Source organism: Brachycentrus maculatus, unplaced genomic scaffold, assembly GCF_059751285.1.
Source record: "Brachycentrus maculatus isolate JH-2025_06_01 unplaced genomic scaffold, ASM5975128v1 h1tg000272l, whole genome shotgun sequence".
Classification (NCBI taxonomy): Eukaryota; Metazoa; Arthropoda; class Insecta; order Trichoptera; family Brachycentridae; genus Brachycentrus; species Brachycentrus maculatus.
In genome coordinates, this window is record NW_028281023.1 from 1,196,722 (window position 1) to 1,216,003 (window position 19,282).

The following is a 19,282-nucleotide window of genomic DNA, read 5'->3' on the forward strand; positions in this document are numbered from 1 at the left end:
CATGCGCGCCTCTCGTATACGTATACGGCACTCCCACATACGCGCGATCCGAGCTCTGAATCTGTGGTGCGGGCTTCGTTAGCGCAATTTTCTCGGTTTTCTGTCGCGATTCGGACGGCTCTTTCGAGCGCCTCGACAGCCGACGACCGGCGTCCCGAATCCGGGAATCCTGGAGAGAAATAAATGGCCGAAAATTGGCTACGTACGTATGTAAACCTGTATCGCGTAGCGAAGTGCGCGCATGTGGAAGATTTTACTCCTATCCGTGCCTCATTGGTGTTCACGACTTAAACATGTGATACTCGACTCTAGCTTCTAACGCTTCTAACGTTTTGCGGCTGTTTCGCTCTGGCGGCCGCGCCGGGGCCGGCGCCGAGCGAGACGGCACGCTGCTCGGTCGTCCGCCAGCCGCGTAGTTGCTAACAAAGTAACAATGCTAACGGGGCCCAGATTGTCCAGGGTTCTAGTCGTCCCGCGGCCCGCGGTGGGGAAACTCGCTGGAAGCGGCTCTCCGCGCTCCTCCGCCGGGCGCTGTGAACATTATGTATATTGCGAACTTTACGGCGCGATTATTCATTTTCGCGCGTAGATTAACTAAATTCGGTCGCCGACTCTCGGCCGTCATTCCACCCTTAAAACAAAAGTGGTATTTCGGTTTTGCGAGTTTTTCCGGTCGTTCGAAATTCAAATTGAGCGCCATGGCCGACGGATATGCGCAGTTTTCGGTCGGCGGTTCGTTTCGCGCAATATTACAAATTTCCGCCAAGTTTTATTTTTATTAGACGCATTTTCTGATAAAACTTAAGTGACGATTTTGTTAAACCAAATTTTCGGCGATCGTATTTCACAATTTCACTCATTACGCGAAGTTGGACTTGTCGAGATGTTTTGCCGTCGCAAAGAAAATTATCGAACATTTTACTGTTTGCGAAAAATCAGTTACTGTTTCGTCTTCGTAAAACATCATGATGTGTTCAGTGAAAAAACTCTAAGCACTCTGGATTCCTGGGATATGTCAATGGATTTCGAAACGTATTTTTTCTTATGTAATATTTTTATTTTTATTATTGCTGTTTTTAATTTTTACTCTTTGAAAAACATGTATTTAACTAACAAAACACTTATTACCATATTTAATCTGCACTTTTTAAATTTTCTACAGAGTTAAATTCTTTACCACACTTCACTTAACTTTCCATAATATGTCATGTAAATATGCATAATTATAACAGTCGACATATTTTTTCATTATTTAAATAAATATACTTTATTTTATATGTTATATGTCCCTTTGAAACTTAAAATATATTTTTATAAAAAAAAATATACAAATTTAGAAGCGATGTTTCAGTTATTTGATAAACTCGAGTAAAATGCGCGAAAATAATGAAATTTCTATATTATTCTAGACAATAGTAAAATACATATAAAGACATTTGGTTTTAAATTATTAACGTGGTTCCTATTGTCTTACCCTAGAGGTCATTGACATTTACGAATCACCTATGCATAAAAATGGTTGGTTAAAGAATCAAATTCGCATATTCTTTTCCCTGATAAAAAATTAAACTGTCGACAATCGCCATAAGAAGGAAACTAAATTTCGTGGAAAAAATCAAATCCTTTAAAATCTTGCATGTATCTCTACACATATTCTAGCAATTATTAACCCTTAGCACTCCTAAGTCAAGTGATTCTCGACATCGTATTTATTACGCCAATTGTCGAGTTTAACTCGACATTATTTGGCGAGATTTTTTAAATAAAAAAAGTACAAAAAAATATTACTAAATGTTAGACCTCTTTTTAAAACGATTTTTTAAGAATTGATTCTAGGTTTAAAAAAAATATTCAGGAATCAAAGAGTGCTATGGGTAAATATCAACATAAGCATAATAGATCTTTCAATTCTGAGAAATGATCTAAAAAAAAATTTGATAATAAGATGCCAATTTGATAAAATTATTTAAAAGCTTCTATTCTTTCCAATGCCTTCTTACAGAGATTCCAAAAAATGGATAAAGTTTGAAAAATATGCATTTTAGCTAAATGTGTTTTTATAAAAATGAATTCAATGGATTATTGTGATTTAAGCATTACAGCAATATTTGAAAAGATAAATAGGGTAAGAAATGTTAGCATGATATAGATTTATAAATTAAAATGCATGTCAAATTTTTCATACTTCAACAAATTACTCTCTGTTATACATTTTAGCAATAGTTTGATTAACATGTATATATTGTTTTTAATATGCATTAAAAATATAAATTATTGGTATGAAAAATTAAAAGATATTTAAAAAAAAATAATTATACTAAAAAAGCATTACAGATATCTCAATAAAGACTAGATAACTTTTTGTGTGGTCACAATCTGTCATCGGCTGGCTTAAGTTGTTACTTTACACACTTGAGTCACATTCTTCTTCTAACTAGCTTCTATCTGTGATATTCAATCACGAGCAGAATGGTAAATGTTACGCAAGTATACAAGAATGCATTCTAGCCAGCCATACAGGACGTAAGCTTTGTAAATGTTAAGGGTTCCATATTTCCTTCTTATTAAAAATTGATTGATCTCAACTCTGTTAAGACATCTTTAAAAAGTCTTTATACCTCTGAAGGGTTAACTATTATTGGTTGCCAAAAAAACATATTGATATTTATGATATCCAACATTTAAACCACGTATGAAGTCCAATTATGTATTTTATTTTATTTCAGCAAAACATTATATCAACCCTTCGTTTTGCATCTAAGAATTCGTACAAATTCACAGTGGTTTCTTTATAACTGAGCCATTTCTATTACTTCATTTTTTCTTATCATTAATTATAAGTTTTTCTTGCCATTCCTCCATTTCCCATATAAAACAGTATCCTTTGCCCTGTATTCCATCCTTACCTACGTCATCTGTATATCGTCAATTCTTTCTTGGCTCTAAAGTACTGGACTTTACTTTAAATCATCTTCACAATCAACAGTCAATTTAATACCGCGTGAATTCAATATGCACCCTATGCAACGATCGAATGGTTGTCAAACGAATATTTATCTCGTTAAAGTATACGAAAAGATATGTAAAATGCCGTTATTTATCAGGAAATGTAAATAAAATGAAAATATTAATCAATTTCGTATATTTTAAAATGATTTGTAATAATACAGCATGGAGTATATGTACAATTACAAAATAAAATATTACTTCCTAAATTTTTGCGAACTTAGCTAAGTTCCAAACAATGGGGTAGTCCATCCCTAACGGTAAGAATTCTTTTTCAGTTAGTGAATAACAACGGTATTACAGGTTGTGTGAGCATAGAGTGTTCAACGACAAAAAATATAGAGTAAACAAATACCTTGCTTACCATCTACAGTGACAATGAAAAGGTTAAAGAAAAACCTACCTGTTGAATTTCATTCACATTTAAGCAGTGCATTACAAATAAAAAAAACTTGCAAACTTACAAAGATGCAACTTATTCCATTTTTAGGTAAAATTTAATACCAGGGTAACTTTCTAAAAGTTTGCGTACATTATGGAAATATTAAAAATTATTAACCTTACATGTAATATCTATATGTAAATCATATACATACACATATAGCCTTACGTATACATTTCAAATTTTCTCAAACATGCCTCAAATATATATATATATATATATATATATATATATATATATATATATATATATATATATATATATATATATATATATATATATAAATCTATGTCAATAACATATTTTGTGAAGTAGTTTCGTGTTAATTTTTCATTTAAATTTTACTTGGTAATACATTTATTGGTTTACATACCACTATTTTTTTTTAATCTACCGTGTAACATATTTCGATGTATTCTGCATCATTTTCGAACACCATTTGCGTATGAATATGATGCGGAATGCATCGAAACACGTGTCACGAAATATTTTAAGAAATAGTGTTATTCACCAAGTATAACCTAAATTAAAAATGGATAATTACTACCACGAAGAGACTATCGAATCAGTTAATGAAATATTTTTGTTGTTGTTAAAAAGTTACCACTAATTATAGGCTGTTTGTATTTTTTTTAATCAAATAAGAAGTATTTGTTTTTATATTATATACAAAAAAAAAATAGATTTCATTATTTTTCTGTGTGCTTCAGCGGCTCATTATTATAAATAGGTATCAACTTGTGGTAGAGTGGGTTCGAACCCAGAAACTCTGACTCAAGAGTCGGCTACACTCACCACGGGACCACAACCCGACACTTACGTATGATATTTCTGATTCAGTAGTTTTTCATTTCTTTACGCGAACGGAGTATACACCGTTCATCCCGCTTAGCAGCGGAGGAGGGATATTGGTAGTAGATAGATACTAGGTACTAGTGGTAGTGTACTTGTCTTGTACATTGTACCACACACGATCCGGCCGGCGACTGACAAAGAACTTTCCCGTTATGCGCTGGAATGCGGAGGAACCTGGTAGCCATGTTACAGAGTAACGCTAACCGTTTAATTTTTCATCCAAATTAAAAAAAAATCTCTTTGCTTATATTAAAATTAGAGTACATACTTTTAGACAGTGCTTTCCTTTTTCTGTGAAATTTACAGAAAAAAATAATACGACATTTTCATGAATTTTCTTTTTACTAATTATTATTATTTAATTTTTCAAATTTCAATATATTTTTCGTTATTATTATTACATAATTTTAATTTTAGTAGTGTATTTTTTAATCGACAGTAAATGCACAATAATGTTATAAATACAATTTTTAAAATGTGCACATTTGAATATAATAATTATTTCATTTATGACAAATGGAAACCAATGATTTTTTAATTTCATATATTCCCGCTTAACCAAAACTAACCAACCGTTACGCAGCTTTGCCGCAGGGGTTGGTAGAGAGAATAGAACGCCACACGACTCTGTTTTTAAAACATTCTACTCTTCTTCTACATTTTTGTATCTCCTCATAAACATCCGCCGATTATTCTTACTCCCGATCTGATCAACTTCAAGTATTTAAAATATGTTCATAATTTACCATAGTAAGTTAAAAAAATTAAATCCATTATTGAATTATTTATCTATTTATAAATCTAATATCACGAACTCAAGCGTATTTTTTCGACTAACCTTAAATATTAGTCTGTCATGTTATATAAAAGTCGTTAAAATATTTGTTTTTAATGATATTTAATTTTCTTTTCATATATTTCATCTCATTAACAATATTATCCCTAAAAAGTGCATGCGGTATTTGTGAATTGCTTTCGATGATTTTTTTTTTTTGTGAAAAAAAACTTTATAAACCTTTTTTAAACCATGTTATTTTTGTGGATTACATACATGTCCTTGTGCGCACAGTTTCCCCTCGCCTACAAAGAGCCAACCACTTGATGAAAGATATTTCATATTATAAATGTCCGCATGGTCCACAGTATCCCACGTTCCTCTTCTTACATAACATCATTATTTATTATATAAAAAATTTAAGATTCCCATATACAAACCATTTTCTCTGAAACCGATATACCATATTTTGTGTTGTATATTATTAAAAGGTTGTAATAATTTAAGCGTGTAATCTTTGATTTTGAAGATAATTATTTGAAAACGGATATAACACTGCGCGTTCTTTTGTTATTTTGATGTAATAATAAATTAATATAAATACGAGAAGATTAGTATTTTGATAAAAAAATATTATTAGTAATTCGGAAATAAACCCTTATACGTTTTTCGATTTCCGCCAAGCAAATGTAATATTAGTATATTTTTAAATGGTTCGTTTTGCACACACCATCAAATGATGCGAATATGAAACACATGGGTCAATATGTTATTAATTATTAAAACAATACTTTAATAATGCGTTTACACGCAAAAATATGTGATATTTTTAAACGTTTCCTCATCAAGTCATTATGAAAACGATCTATTTTGCATAAGAAAAAGGCTTTTAACTTGTTGACAATTTTGAACTTAAAATGTAAACCATAAAGTTTGTGTTTAATATAACGATTTTTTTGTCAGTTGAGATTCACATACTACTTGAGATATTAGAGGAATATAATCAATCAAACCGACCAACAATAGGTTGTAAGCTAGTCATAAGTAGTTATATTGTGCGAAGATGCGTCTGTTCAGTCGGCATGTCCTGTGAATCTGCAAATTTAAGGGATGGTATGGTAACAGATATGGGGGATGTGATGAAGCCGATATGGTGCATCGATCCGTTGGCTTATTATAAAATAACATGTGTACAGATCAAGAGATATCAAGGAAAGCACAGGATTCAATAATCTAAAGTATCCTACTAAGTATCCTAGTAGTTGTTTTCACACTAATATTTATTCAATATTACCCTGGACTGTATATATCTGAAGTGGGCGGCTGATCACCTTTCCTTCATATATTAACGATCAAGTTAACACTGAGTTTATATGATGTAGTGCCTAATGCACAATTGGGATGCGGATAAGGGTTTGGAGAAGATGAAGAAGTTAAACTAAACTAACGTCTGAGATGTTTCAATTCCATTGAAGAGATGTGGGAATACTAAATTTTCTAATAAAACTATTCATTTTAGTCCTCATGGCGGTGGATTTGGGTTTAGAAAATGGTTAGCTTGATAGAGACATATTTCATACGTATTTAATGTTTCGGTGTCCTCCGATATACGATCACCAGAGCAGACAGTCTTCCTGGTGTTTTTTCTCGGGACTTTACCAGGGTTTAGGGGAAGGGCTGAGGCGTGTGGCAGTTGGCCTGTAGGCGGGGGCGGTCTCCTATTGGAGCATAGATCCCCTAGTAGAGTAACTAACTCCCTTTATGCTGTTATCCTGGTCACTAAATCACGGTGGTGGATTATGTCTTTGTTTTGTATTTACTTAATATGCTCCCCTAGTAGTGATAAGGGCTTTAAAATTATTAGTAATTACACAATCTTTGCTCGCGAAACACTGGATGATCTCAAGCCCTATATGTGGAGGTCCTCACCAAAAAGTTAAATTTCCTATGTTGCACAAACATCCTTTAAATGCAAATCTGTTCTGTTTACTGTATTCTATCGAAATCTTAATTAAAGTAGCAACAAAACGTGACCAATCCTGTGTTAAACCAATATGAAATCATTAAATCGCACAAAAACATAACAATTTTAAAACCTAGAATTCCCGAATACTTAAAATCATTTATAATGGAAATGTAACGTTTTGGTGAGTACCTCCACAAATGGTATGTGACCCAGACTTCATACATTAATATGATGTTTTTTTATTATTTAAGTTAAAGTCATATTCGTACATAAATCTTTAATCCGTAGTGTATTTTATTTTATTTAGAATGCAAGAAGGACCATGCTTAAATCCAAATTTTGGCATTTTCTCACGAACGTTTCAGGATCCGGGACCGATAGAGCCTCCCGTGAGGCTCGCTAGGGTCAATGACAACTTCTAGGAATAACGTCTGCGGCTTCAGTCAGAGCTTTTATAGGGAGCTTTAAAATTATACGGCTGTTTTGCGGTGCAGATCTGCTCGACAGAACTTCGTTCGGCATACATTCATACATAATAATGCATTATACCTACAGATTGCCAACATTCCTTTACTTGAATCGTAGCGCCTTATTTCTTTAACATACCTTCTACACACACTTCCACATTCGTTTTTCATACCCTTACCTTTACATACATGTTTACTTTGTTATTTTTATTTCAATTTCATGAGATTATTAAATCGTTTATAGAATGATATTGAATTTTATTCATAGATTGTTGAATTGTATTAAAGGATTATGGATTTTCGTCAAAATATAACTTTATTTTTTTAACATTCTAGCAAAGAATTCATTCGTAAATGACACATTACGAAATCATTTAAAAAAAAAGTATTATCAAAAATATGGTCGTATCACGAAATAAAATTAAGATCGCTTCATACTTCATACATGATAACATCGCTCATCAGATAATACTAAACAAATCTTTATTACCTCGACAAATGTCTATAAATGTAATATACTACATAATACAAACATGAACATTGAAATTGGCTAATTATTGTCATAACTCAAGTGCGTTTCTACGTAGAACACAGGTTCTCAACCTTTTTTTAATCTAGCGCCTTCTGCCAAAATTTGTCGTTGTTGACGGGAATTAAACTTGATAGAATATCCCCTCATAGAAAGAGAGAGGCAAGATACCTGCATATTACTTGCTTCCACTTTGCAAACATTCTTCACCTCTCACACGTTCATAAAATTCCTCATACATCCGCCTATTATTTCGACCCCTAACCTAACCGCTTTCAAATATTTGACATACCTAATCGTGCCAATTTTTTTTCGGTCTTCCTCTGCTCTTTTTTCCAATTATGTACATTCGTCTAGTAAATTAGTTTTACCGTTCTTTATTCACTCATTCGCTCCACATGTCCAAACCATCTCAACACACCTTTCTTAATTTTATCGAAAATGCTTATCTCAGCTTAGCATTCCTTCCTTACTATTTTTATCCATTTTTGAAAGATTTATTTTTTATTTTATTTCTGTGTACAATCCAAGAACACTTTTAGCATCTCATATGATAAAATTCACGTCGACCAGTAATATTCGTTCTTTACGAACGCACGCGGTAGTAACACCTCTATGTGAAGACTTGGTGCACACGATGTGGGGTATGGTTGGCGCCGCGCCTCGTGTGTCAATGCGCCCGATGCACTCAGTGATCCACACAATGCACACACACTACTCGACCAACTACCTAACTTGTAAACCACTACCTGAATGCACCTACCATATGCACAAGTCTGTTAAACATGATTATGTAATAAAATAACAACTAACGCCGAATGGATAACGAGAGAATGACTAAGAAAATATATATGGCGAATATGAACAGAACGAGGACGGCCGAAAAAGACTTGGCACGGATGTATCAAAAGTCTGCGTAATTGGAGTGCATGTATGACTAGACGTATGGATGTGAAGGAAGCAAGGAGTGTATGTCAGGACTGAAGAGTGTGGCGTTCCATTCTCTCTGCCTATCCCTTCGGGGAAATGGCGTGATGGTGTAAGTAGTCGATGTAGTAGTATTAGTTTTTTTCTACAATGATTTTATTTGACCAGTGACGGTCTTTTACCGACATCGCCAGACTGGTGAGAGGCAAGACGAAATTCTACTCTACTATAATGTTAAATAAATATCAAAGCAAGTGTTAAAAAAAGCATGATTTATTATAATTTTTCTAATGAATCCAATTTTAAGGAATAAGTACATATATTTTAAAAATAATTAAATATTTATAATAACTTACTCGTATATATTAAAGGTTTTAAGTATGAATTTTATAATTTTATTGTAGAAATGGATTGAATTATGTAAATTAAAATAATATATGTATATTTGAATCTGGAACCGTTGGTCGACAACTCCTTCTACTGCATATTAGTATGGGGAAGTCCTGTGTTCTCTGAAATATAAAAATTTCGCAGTTGTTCCTTATCGACATAACATTTAAGTATCTATTATTACTTAAATCTATAAAAATAAAAGGCTGAAGCTTCTGCTATGCTAATGACACGCTATACAGGTGACCTAAAAATTACACAAGCTTAATGCATGAGATTTCTAATATGGCCCAGTCACATGTTCCAACAGTTCACAGGCCTTCGCTTTCCTTGTCCACAGCGAATATTTTAAGCGAATTAGAAATTCGAGCCCGCCTTGTTTCAACGAAAACTGTAATGTACATAAATAATTTATTCATATTTTCCCGGGTATTGTTCTTGAAACGTGCGACAGTGTTGGTGCAGTTGACAATAAGGCCATCACATGGCGGCATGTTCCATTTAATGAATAATTATACCGTTTAAATAATCCAGTTACACGTGTGAACCTTGCGGGATGCCCGAAAATACCTTGAAAAACAAAAATTATCAAGCAATCATAGATACAGATTGAGAAACAAATATTTCCAACCAATTTGTATATGTAATTGATTGAGAAAGATAGTAAAAAAGTGGTACCATGTATAAATGCTATCTGATACCTTCTGTGTTTCGAATCGAACCAGCTATCATGGCAGTATGTTACAGCTATGCGCGTTTTGGTCGTTTTTATAAAATGTATGGTTAAAACATTAATCAGTTTTTCAATATATCAAATGAATACAAATAAAGACACAAAGCTAAAAGGTAATTTCAGCATGCTTTGAGTGCCACAATGTGAATAGGATCGAAAAGGGTGTTCGAAAGGGACCTGCGTTTAGGAAATTTCGATTAGATTGATATAAAAAAAACACAAATATTTATCAATAGGAGAACAACAGACTGATTTGATCCATTATTTTTTTCTCAAATATAAATTGATTATCTTGTCGTTTAAATCGATGATCTATTTTTTTCAATCCCAAAGGAACATTTACAGTTTATAGGTATTTTAACTAAATATGAAACATCTATCGTTCCTCTTTATATGAAAGAAGATGGAAATCTGAGCACCTTAGCTTACCACTGATATAGTAAATAACATTAATTTTGGAAGAATTACAGGCTACGGATGCTGGAAAATGAGATAAAGTAAGAAATGCGCACGAAGATTTCAAGCCATACTTAACAGTATAAATGGAATAATGTTGCTTAAGATCTTGTTGCCGAGATTGAAACCATATTATTGATTATAATTAGGAATTCACCGAGCCGTTTAACCCGCAGCTCACCGATCCAACTATTTCGATTACTTGTGCATTACAATGGTAGTTGTGCAATAACCTTAGCAGAGAAAGGGCATACTGAATCATGGAAATCAATTATTGAACTTTCGTTTTAATTAAACGAGTAATTACTTCGATGATAATTTAAACGTCTTCGGATTGACAGGTCTTGTTTTCATTCGTTCCATGCAAATTAGGCTTCGTCTTCAATATTTGATCAGAATCAATAGATTTCTCTAAAAAGTGTGATGAAATCGATACTTTATTATTCTATATTTATCACAATGTCATATTCTTAGGAATGACAGATCTTGGCCTCTAGACTGGTCTTAAAGTATAATAATTAGCACATCTTCCCCTAGGACCAATTTTCTATCTAAGATACTCAGTATGGCCGCATCATCATAGATCGTTTCGAAGTAACTTCTATTTATTCTTCTTCTTTGTCATTCTATAGATTCTAGGGATCTGTTTGTTCCGCCGCCCGTTCCTCTTAAGATATCGACTGCAAGCTATCTCTCCACATTTTAGGGGTCTACTGGGAGTCTACGTCCTTCGGGATTTCCTTGGAGGACGATACGTCTGTCTTCTGACGTGCTCTGTTTACTCTGTTTACGTGCTCATTCCAGTTTCGCTTCTGTTGTCGTCTTCATCTGACGATATCTTCCGTCTTACACGTGCTTCGGATATCAATGTTTCTTGCGTGATCTCTCAACATGTTTCCGATTATAGATCGGAGAGTTCTTTTCTCAGAGCTTCGAAGTCAAGATTTTGTTCTAGAAGTATCTGACTTTGCTTCGATTCCATAAGGGTCTATTGGTCGGACTCATATTTTGTTGTATATTCATTTTATCGATATAAATTTTTTCAATTTAGACAAAATTTAACCACCAATGGGCTGGAATCGAACAAACAATCATTAGATATTGTATACTGAATGCTGTCCATTAATACTACAGAATGTATTAAAGTAGGTTAGCAAAAAACGTTCTTCAATAAAAATTGACTCAGGTTTTCTATCCGCATCCGCAACAGTTAGTAAATACATTTTTTCACTATGTATGAAGAGCCTTCTTTTCTTCTAGGTGTATGCTGCATTGATACAATGAGGTTTTAAGTAACATGAAATACTGTGTTCAATTTCTGCTATTTCATAAATACTATACACATTTTTTTACAGCATAATCAGCTTAGATCGGCATCTATCCCCAAGGCTGATGGGATATTTTTTGTTTTACGTATTTTAGCCCGATATTCAAATCGTTGAGGTATTACAGTCTGATCTTAACAGATTTACCATAAAACATGATTGCAAGCGAGTTGTGATACTAAAAATAAAAATATAGTGCTTATCCGGCCCTGTCTCGGTTGGGTGTAAGGTCGCCATCTCAGGCGTGAGAGATCTCCTCGTATGGAGATAAGTTGGAATTCCGGACCCGCTTTCCTGGAACGACTGCGGCCGGCTCTTTTGAACACCCATCGGCCCTTATAATGCACCCATTTTTGGGACCTTGTCTTGGCCAACAACAAATAAAGAAAAACGATACAAAATGCTTCGGGGTCCTAATGGACGAGGTTCTGCTTACCTCTAGGTTTTGTTGTTAACAATATCGAATATTTAATTCCGAAATTCCTGGCGAAACCTGTCTTTGAAAGGAAAGCTTCTTTTTATTGAATGAGATGGTGACTATTTTGTAAAACTAACTATAAAACCTTCTTCATATTTTTCTCAATTCTCTTAATTTTCGTGTTTCCATTTAAGATGATATTGTTTAATATCTGACGTAGATTCCCAATTATTATTCCATCTCTTGAATACGTGTTTATAAAATTTAAAAAAGCATGACAGGCAAGTGCTTTTTAACATCAATTCACATATTGGATACGATTTCTGAAATAGTTGAATATGTCTCCAGAGTATCTACATAAAATGTGCATTTCAGACAAAAAATACTTTGTTTGCTATTGATTTTGGATACTATGGTGAAACACTAAATATAAAATGTATATTATTTTTAATTTTCAAAATTTTGAATATGCTCACAACTCAAAGACATTTTTGTGTCGATGCGATATTCGAACTTCGATATAACGATCCCAGTACAGATATGAAATCTTGAGAAGATGAATCATGAATCATGTCTCACGGTTCATGACTTCATTCATTCTGACAATCATTCGCATTTCCCACTGCAAATCATCACTTAAGCACTGCAATTGCCACTTTGATATCTATATATAGAGCAAATTCTTCTCTCAATTACAGCGGAGGTCCTTAGCCTCATAAACCATATTCTCATTATTAATATAAACTTGATGGACACACGAGACTATTCTCCACCACCTTCATTGTGTTAATATCGTACAATAAATAGGGACATAACGGATGATTAACCCTAACATAACTAAAAACGAGGACATCCGACTTTGCACTTACGAGTATTTCGTAATATGATTTTTATGCAGAAAACCCTTAGAATTCTTTTTATGTTGCCGATTTAGCATCAAATAATAACAATCTACAATTATCCCTCTATTAATATAATGATGCTCTTTGCTTTTATATTAAATATAATTTTTAATCTCCCTTGTGGTAGTGATGGTCGATTGAATCCAAAAATCTAATTAACGACTTCTTCACGAGAACTCTTTGCCTAATTCGGTTTTTCGACTCGATCATTCAACGCTTATCAGTGCATAAATTTGGTTGTGTTTTGCCCATATCTAGTTCGTGAAACATTTGACAATTTTGCATCAAAAACATAAGCTAGATCGGAATATAAACAAAAAAGTTAACGAATATCATTTCAATCGGATATCAATAAACAGTTATCCATTAAGCAGATATATATGTTAAGGTAGTATTCTTAGAAAAATAAATATTATATAAAAATTATCCATAGACAATACTGTTATTACGAGGGGCATATGAAAAGTAAGGTCTGCATTTTTTCGTAAATAATGATATTTATCGCCAATGTTCTCGTGTATTACATGGTTAGAAAATATGAACATTCAGCTACTTTCCGATGTAGTCACCTTCGTGCTCGATGACTTTCCGCATCCGGGAGACGAACTTTTGTATTTCCTCCTCGAACCGGCTTCCCCTAGTAATATAAGAACTGCTTCTTGAACTCCCTCGTCGTTTTCGAATTTTCGCCCTACCAAGTCTTTTTTGAGGGCTGGAAAGAGATGATAGTCACTAGGGGCGACGTCTGGACTGTACGGTGGGTGATCAATCATCTCCCATCCAAATTGCTCGATGGGTGACGGTGAAGCACACTCAACGCGCTTGCAAGGCATGCGACGGCCTGCCGCTGCGCTCCTCATCATGAACGTTTCAACGTCCAGCAGAAAATTCTCTGCACTACATCCATACATTTTTTCGCTTCAATGCACTTTGGAGCGTACACTTCTTCCTTTTTCAATCGGAGCAACCTCCTTTGCATGCAAAAACTTAATGGCAGAACAAGGTTCGCACTAGCGGGAGCAATAATTGGGATGTCCATCGCAAATGCCTGCTGCGCCGACACTGCGGAAGGGAGGAATGAAGGGAAAGGATAAAAAAACGCGATAGTTTTATCAAGTTTTACGTAGCGCTGCAAGCTTGCAGACCATACTTTACTTATGCCCCTCGTATTATTGATCATACGTATTAAGCCAAAAAAGAGGCGTCGAATTCATGAGAATTTATTTAGTCGTACAGTAAATATACTTGCAACTGAATTATACTCGTACCAACACGTGAACATCAAACGTATGAAAAAGTTTATAATCAAATGCATAATTACATACAATTATACGAGGCAATGTATGTAAATAAATAAACATACACATGCATGTCATGAAGGCGAGTGCTGTTAACTACCGTTGGTTATGGGGACAGTTAGAAAATGGCTTATCGGGGATATTATTTTTTTCTTCTGTATTTTATAGAATCTAAATATTTTTTTAAACCTTCTGTTTTTGTCAACATGTCATTATAAAGAATATATAACGACCAAAGTTTGATGAAAATTTCTACGAGAGAATCAAAGATACGTAGGTACGTAGGTACCTTCACAAATCTTTGTGTAACAAAAATGTGGAAAATAATTTGGTACTGAAATTTTCACATTCGAGATTTTAAATAAACCTAATAAAAATATTCTACAAAATGATGAAAATGCCGAATTTGTTTAGCGCCATTTTAGTTAAAAAATCACCCAATATAAAGCATAATTCAGCAAATCAAAAGATATCGGGACGATCAATTTGAAAGTAGTTTCGAGAGCAGAATAATGTTTTTTTTCTAGAAATATAAATAAAATTAGGTTCAAACTTATTAAGTTATCAGTTTAATGTGGAGTTTTCTAAAGTAACATCAATTAAAGCGCTTGTATGTCAATAATAATAATAAGCCAAGATTAAGCTTTTATTTCAAATACATATACTTTTATGACATCCATCTTCCAAATCCTGTAGAAAATATACTTCATGATGCTATAAAAGTTAGTAAAATATATTGGTTCTTATAAAATTGGAACTTAATTAAGGAACAACAAATCACTTATTAATGGGAGATATTAAAAAACAAACATTTTATTTATTTTTACCTTATTTATATAATTCTAAAAACCTGAAGGGATTCAAAAAAGATAAAAATTAGATACATATATTTGAACATTTCCTTAATATTATGTTATCCTGATATTATGAAATAACTACAGAAAGAGTTCATTAAGGTGATATGGAGAACAGAACGAGGACGGCCGAAAAAGACTTCAGAACTTAAAATCTGGTGGTGTCTAAAGTTTGCGTAAAGGGAGGGCATGTATGACTAGATGTATGGATGTGAAGGAAGTGAGGAGGTATGTATAAGACTGTGGCGTACCATCTTATCATCCTACCCCTGCGGAGAAACGGCATGATGGTAGTAGTAGAAGTAGTAGTATTAATAATAATAATAATAAATCTTTATTCCAGCTTGACTAAGTGGTGGGTGTAATACTTAGTCAGCCATACTTATATGTTTTGCAGCATTTTTTAAATATTTTTTTATAAGACTGGTAGGCTCGATCCTAAGATTGATTAGTATTACTTGTCCGGGAAATCCAAGAAAACAACAGCTCAATTGATTTATCAATAATTTTTTATTATTATTCATAAATAATTTAATTAAAATTCCATCCCGTACAAGGAGCATTGTCGTATGGACTATCAGCAGAGTTGTGCAAGGGCCCTCATATAGGGCAAAAGGAAGCAATAAATCACGTCGACTTGGGCAGGGTTGCCTCACACGGCGCCCTCTGCGCTAACCGCTCCCGTTCTTGGAATACGAACCGGAAATATCATTTTTACACAAACATTTCCAATAATTTTACGCATGCCTACGTAAGAACTTTTATGTTGTGTTTATTTTTACAAATCATAAAAAATGTGGTGGACACACGGCCGGCATAAAGAGCAGTGTCGAAACATTTTTAACTTAATAATAATTTATTTTAAATTTAGGTATACAGTATGAAGCTTAATTTGTGTACCTCCAGATTACCACATAATCAAGTAATGTTAAAAAAAAAATACAACATTTTGAGTGTGTCCAAGTACTTGTTCACAAATCTGGATTTTCTACAATTAGGAGTTATTAGTTCTTATCCCACCATAGATGCCTCTAGTGAGCTCGTGCTTACTGTGTTACGAGTTGAGTTGAGTAGTGTGGTTGTAAATCATGGGTAGAATTGGTGAATGTTACGCGTGTGTAAAATGATCACTTAAACCAGCATATGATGGTCGAAGCCCTATAAATGCGCAGACTTCTATATCCTTCTTCCTCTTTATTGAGATGTCAAAAATAATATGAAAAATATACCTATGAAACTTTTATTTTACATCAAGATTTCGAGCATTTACATTCTATAGCAAGTATTTTTCGTAGATTTATATCATCTAAAAACATGCACAAAAAAACAAAAGAAAATGAAACGGAGATCATAATAGCGATATACCGTGCAATTTAGGGAACTGCATCAACAAGAAATTTAGTGTTTGTTACGTACCCGTTCTGCGTTTTACTTTAAATTTATTTGTTAACGAATTACATACATACATTCTCTTCAACAGGTAAAAATGCGAACTCCTTTTTAAAACAACAGTTTGTATTTTTACCAATTGATGAGAACGTCTATAGTTTCCGAAACTAGTCGTTTTTATATTATGTACTAATAATTTAAAAAAGAGGTATCTTAGAAGTATTTCATTCTTATATTTAAATCATCATGTTATTTCACAAAGGAAACGATAAATCAATGAAAAATTTTTTTTATCTCGATGCCAATTTAACGTATTTCAAATTCAATATTTTTCTTATATTTTTTTTTAGAAAAATCCTTATAAAATATTGATAACCGTTATTTAGAATTTCATTTAAAATATCAAATTAATTTTTACTTAGGTATGTGTTTTTTTTGACGACGATAACTATATTAAACTATGATATTGCATTCTTTTATCGAAAGGCAATAAGAAATAATGCTTTTCATATTTATTATTAATATTTTTTTATATTATTCCCACATACGAGTATGTAAGCATTATAAATATTTGAATTTTTGTGCTTTACTTTATTTGTAAAAACCTCATACATTGTATTATTTATATTTCCGGCCGTATTCATAGGTAAACAGGTTTTATATGCAGTCATCGAATTTACAATATGGACAAGATTATAAGAATAATTGACAGGAACGAATACATTTATGATAATGCAAAGGAGATGTGTTTTGTAAAAGCTTCAATAATTTTCACTCTTGAAATAATATTTTATTTGAAGATTTCCGAAAACAGAAAATGTCTTTTTTTTCATCATCAAACAAGTATAATAAGGATTTTTTTCAAATGTTTGCTTTTCAAAATAGATGTGGAAAATGCCATATTGACAAATACGCAAAAACGTATGAATGAAGATGCTTTTATATTCATTTGAAAAATTTAATCAATGGCAATGATAAATATGGTTTTAGAGCATTTCATCGGCAACGTTGAAAACCCTGACTGTAACATACACTCAATATTGAAAATTGAACATTTCTGTTTAAAACAACCATATAATTTTGTCCATAAACTTTTAAAGGAGTTTTTAAGCTCTTTGTCTCGAAGCTATTGATCTTGCTCCTTTTTTCTGATTAAAAGAAGCCTGCAGCTGGATGTTGTGCGAGTAAAAAAGGATTAATATCTCAGTCATACATTTAAGGTTTTAACTTTATTTTTTTAATACCGACTTCCTTTTTTGATTGTTTAATCATTTCGGATATTTATAAAGAGTCATTTTCGTAAAGGGATTAATTATTTATCTTATCGCGATTTTTAAAACATTTATTGAAAGCTAATTAACGTTAGTAAATTTCTTAGAAAAAAATAACTTTTGACAGCCCTGCACTTCGAGTATGTTTGTAAGTTGACAGTCCAGGCTAGATAATGAATATGGGAACACATCAACCATGAATGTTTCTAACACAATGCCATATTCCAGTAATCCTCAAACTGTTGCACGCAACAGAACGACAATCACTAAAAGAACCTCTGAACTTATTAAATTAGTAAACTTTATTTTTCTGAAAAATATAGCGTTTTGTAACATTATGATTTAGAATACATATTGATAAATATTTAATTTTAAAAATGTATTTTTTTAAACTCCTTACTTTTTAGTAACTTTTCTTTTCAAAATCATATATTTATTTCGAATAAAAACTTATTTTTTTAGTAAAAACGTTGTTTTAAGAAAAAAAAAATTACGTTAAATGTACCCTGGTTTAAATAAAATGAATAAATATTGAATACAGGGCTTTAAGTTTGTGAACCTCTGCGCACATAATATACAATGTGTCGTGATATCTCGTGGTGTATTTTTTGTAAATGTCAACAATATTACCGACAAACGGTCTCCAAATGTACCAGCGCTTATCTCTATCTCTATTATGAATGACTCTGTATAAGGTTCAGACCGTTACTAAAGCGATGACCCGTGAGAAGTGTGAATGTACCAGCGCTTATCTCTATCTCTCTATTATGAATGACTCTGTATAAGGTTCAGACCGTTACTAAAGCGATGACCCGTGAGAAGTGTGAATGTACCAGCGCTTATCTCTATCTCTCTATTATGAATGACTCTGTATAAGGTTCAGACCGTTACTAAAGCGATGACCCGTGAGAAGTGTGAATGTACCAGCGCTTATCTCTATCTCTCTATTATGAATGACTCTGTATAAGGTTCAGACCGTTACTAAAGCGATGACCCGTGAGAAGTGTGAATGTACCAGCGCTTATCTCTATCTCTCTATTATGAATGACTCTGTATAAGGTTCAGACCGTTACTAAAGCGATGACCCGTGAGAAGTGTGAATGTACCAGCGCTTATCTCTATCTCTCTATTATGAATGACTCTGTATAAGGTTCAGACCGTTACTAAAGCGATGACCCGTGAGAAGTGTGAATGTACCAGCGCTTATCTCTATCTCTATTATGAATGACTCTGTATAAGGTTCAGACCGTTACTAAAGCGATGACCCGTGAGAAGTGTG

The 19,282-nt window shown here is 33.1% G+C and overlaps 1 long non-coding RNA gene across 1 annotated transcript in view; it reads left to right on the forward strand.

Moving 5' to 3' along the window:
• The first annotated feature begins 463 nt into the window (after nucleotides 1–463).
• Nucleotides 464–19,282, forward strand: part of LOC148305498 (uncharacterized) — a 58,022-nt gene continuing 39,203 nt past the window's right edge. The window contains exon 1 of the long non-coding RNA XR_015838153.1: nucleotides 464–1,046. This is a non-coding gene — a long non-coding RNA (uncharacterized LOC148305498). The remainder of the gene's footprint in view (nucleotides 1,047–19,282) is intronic.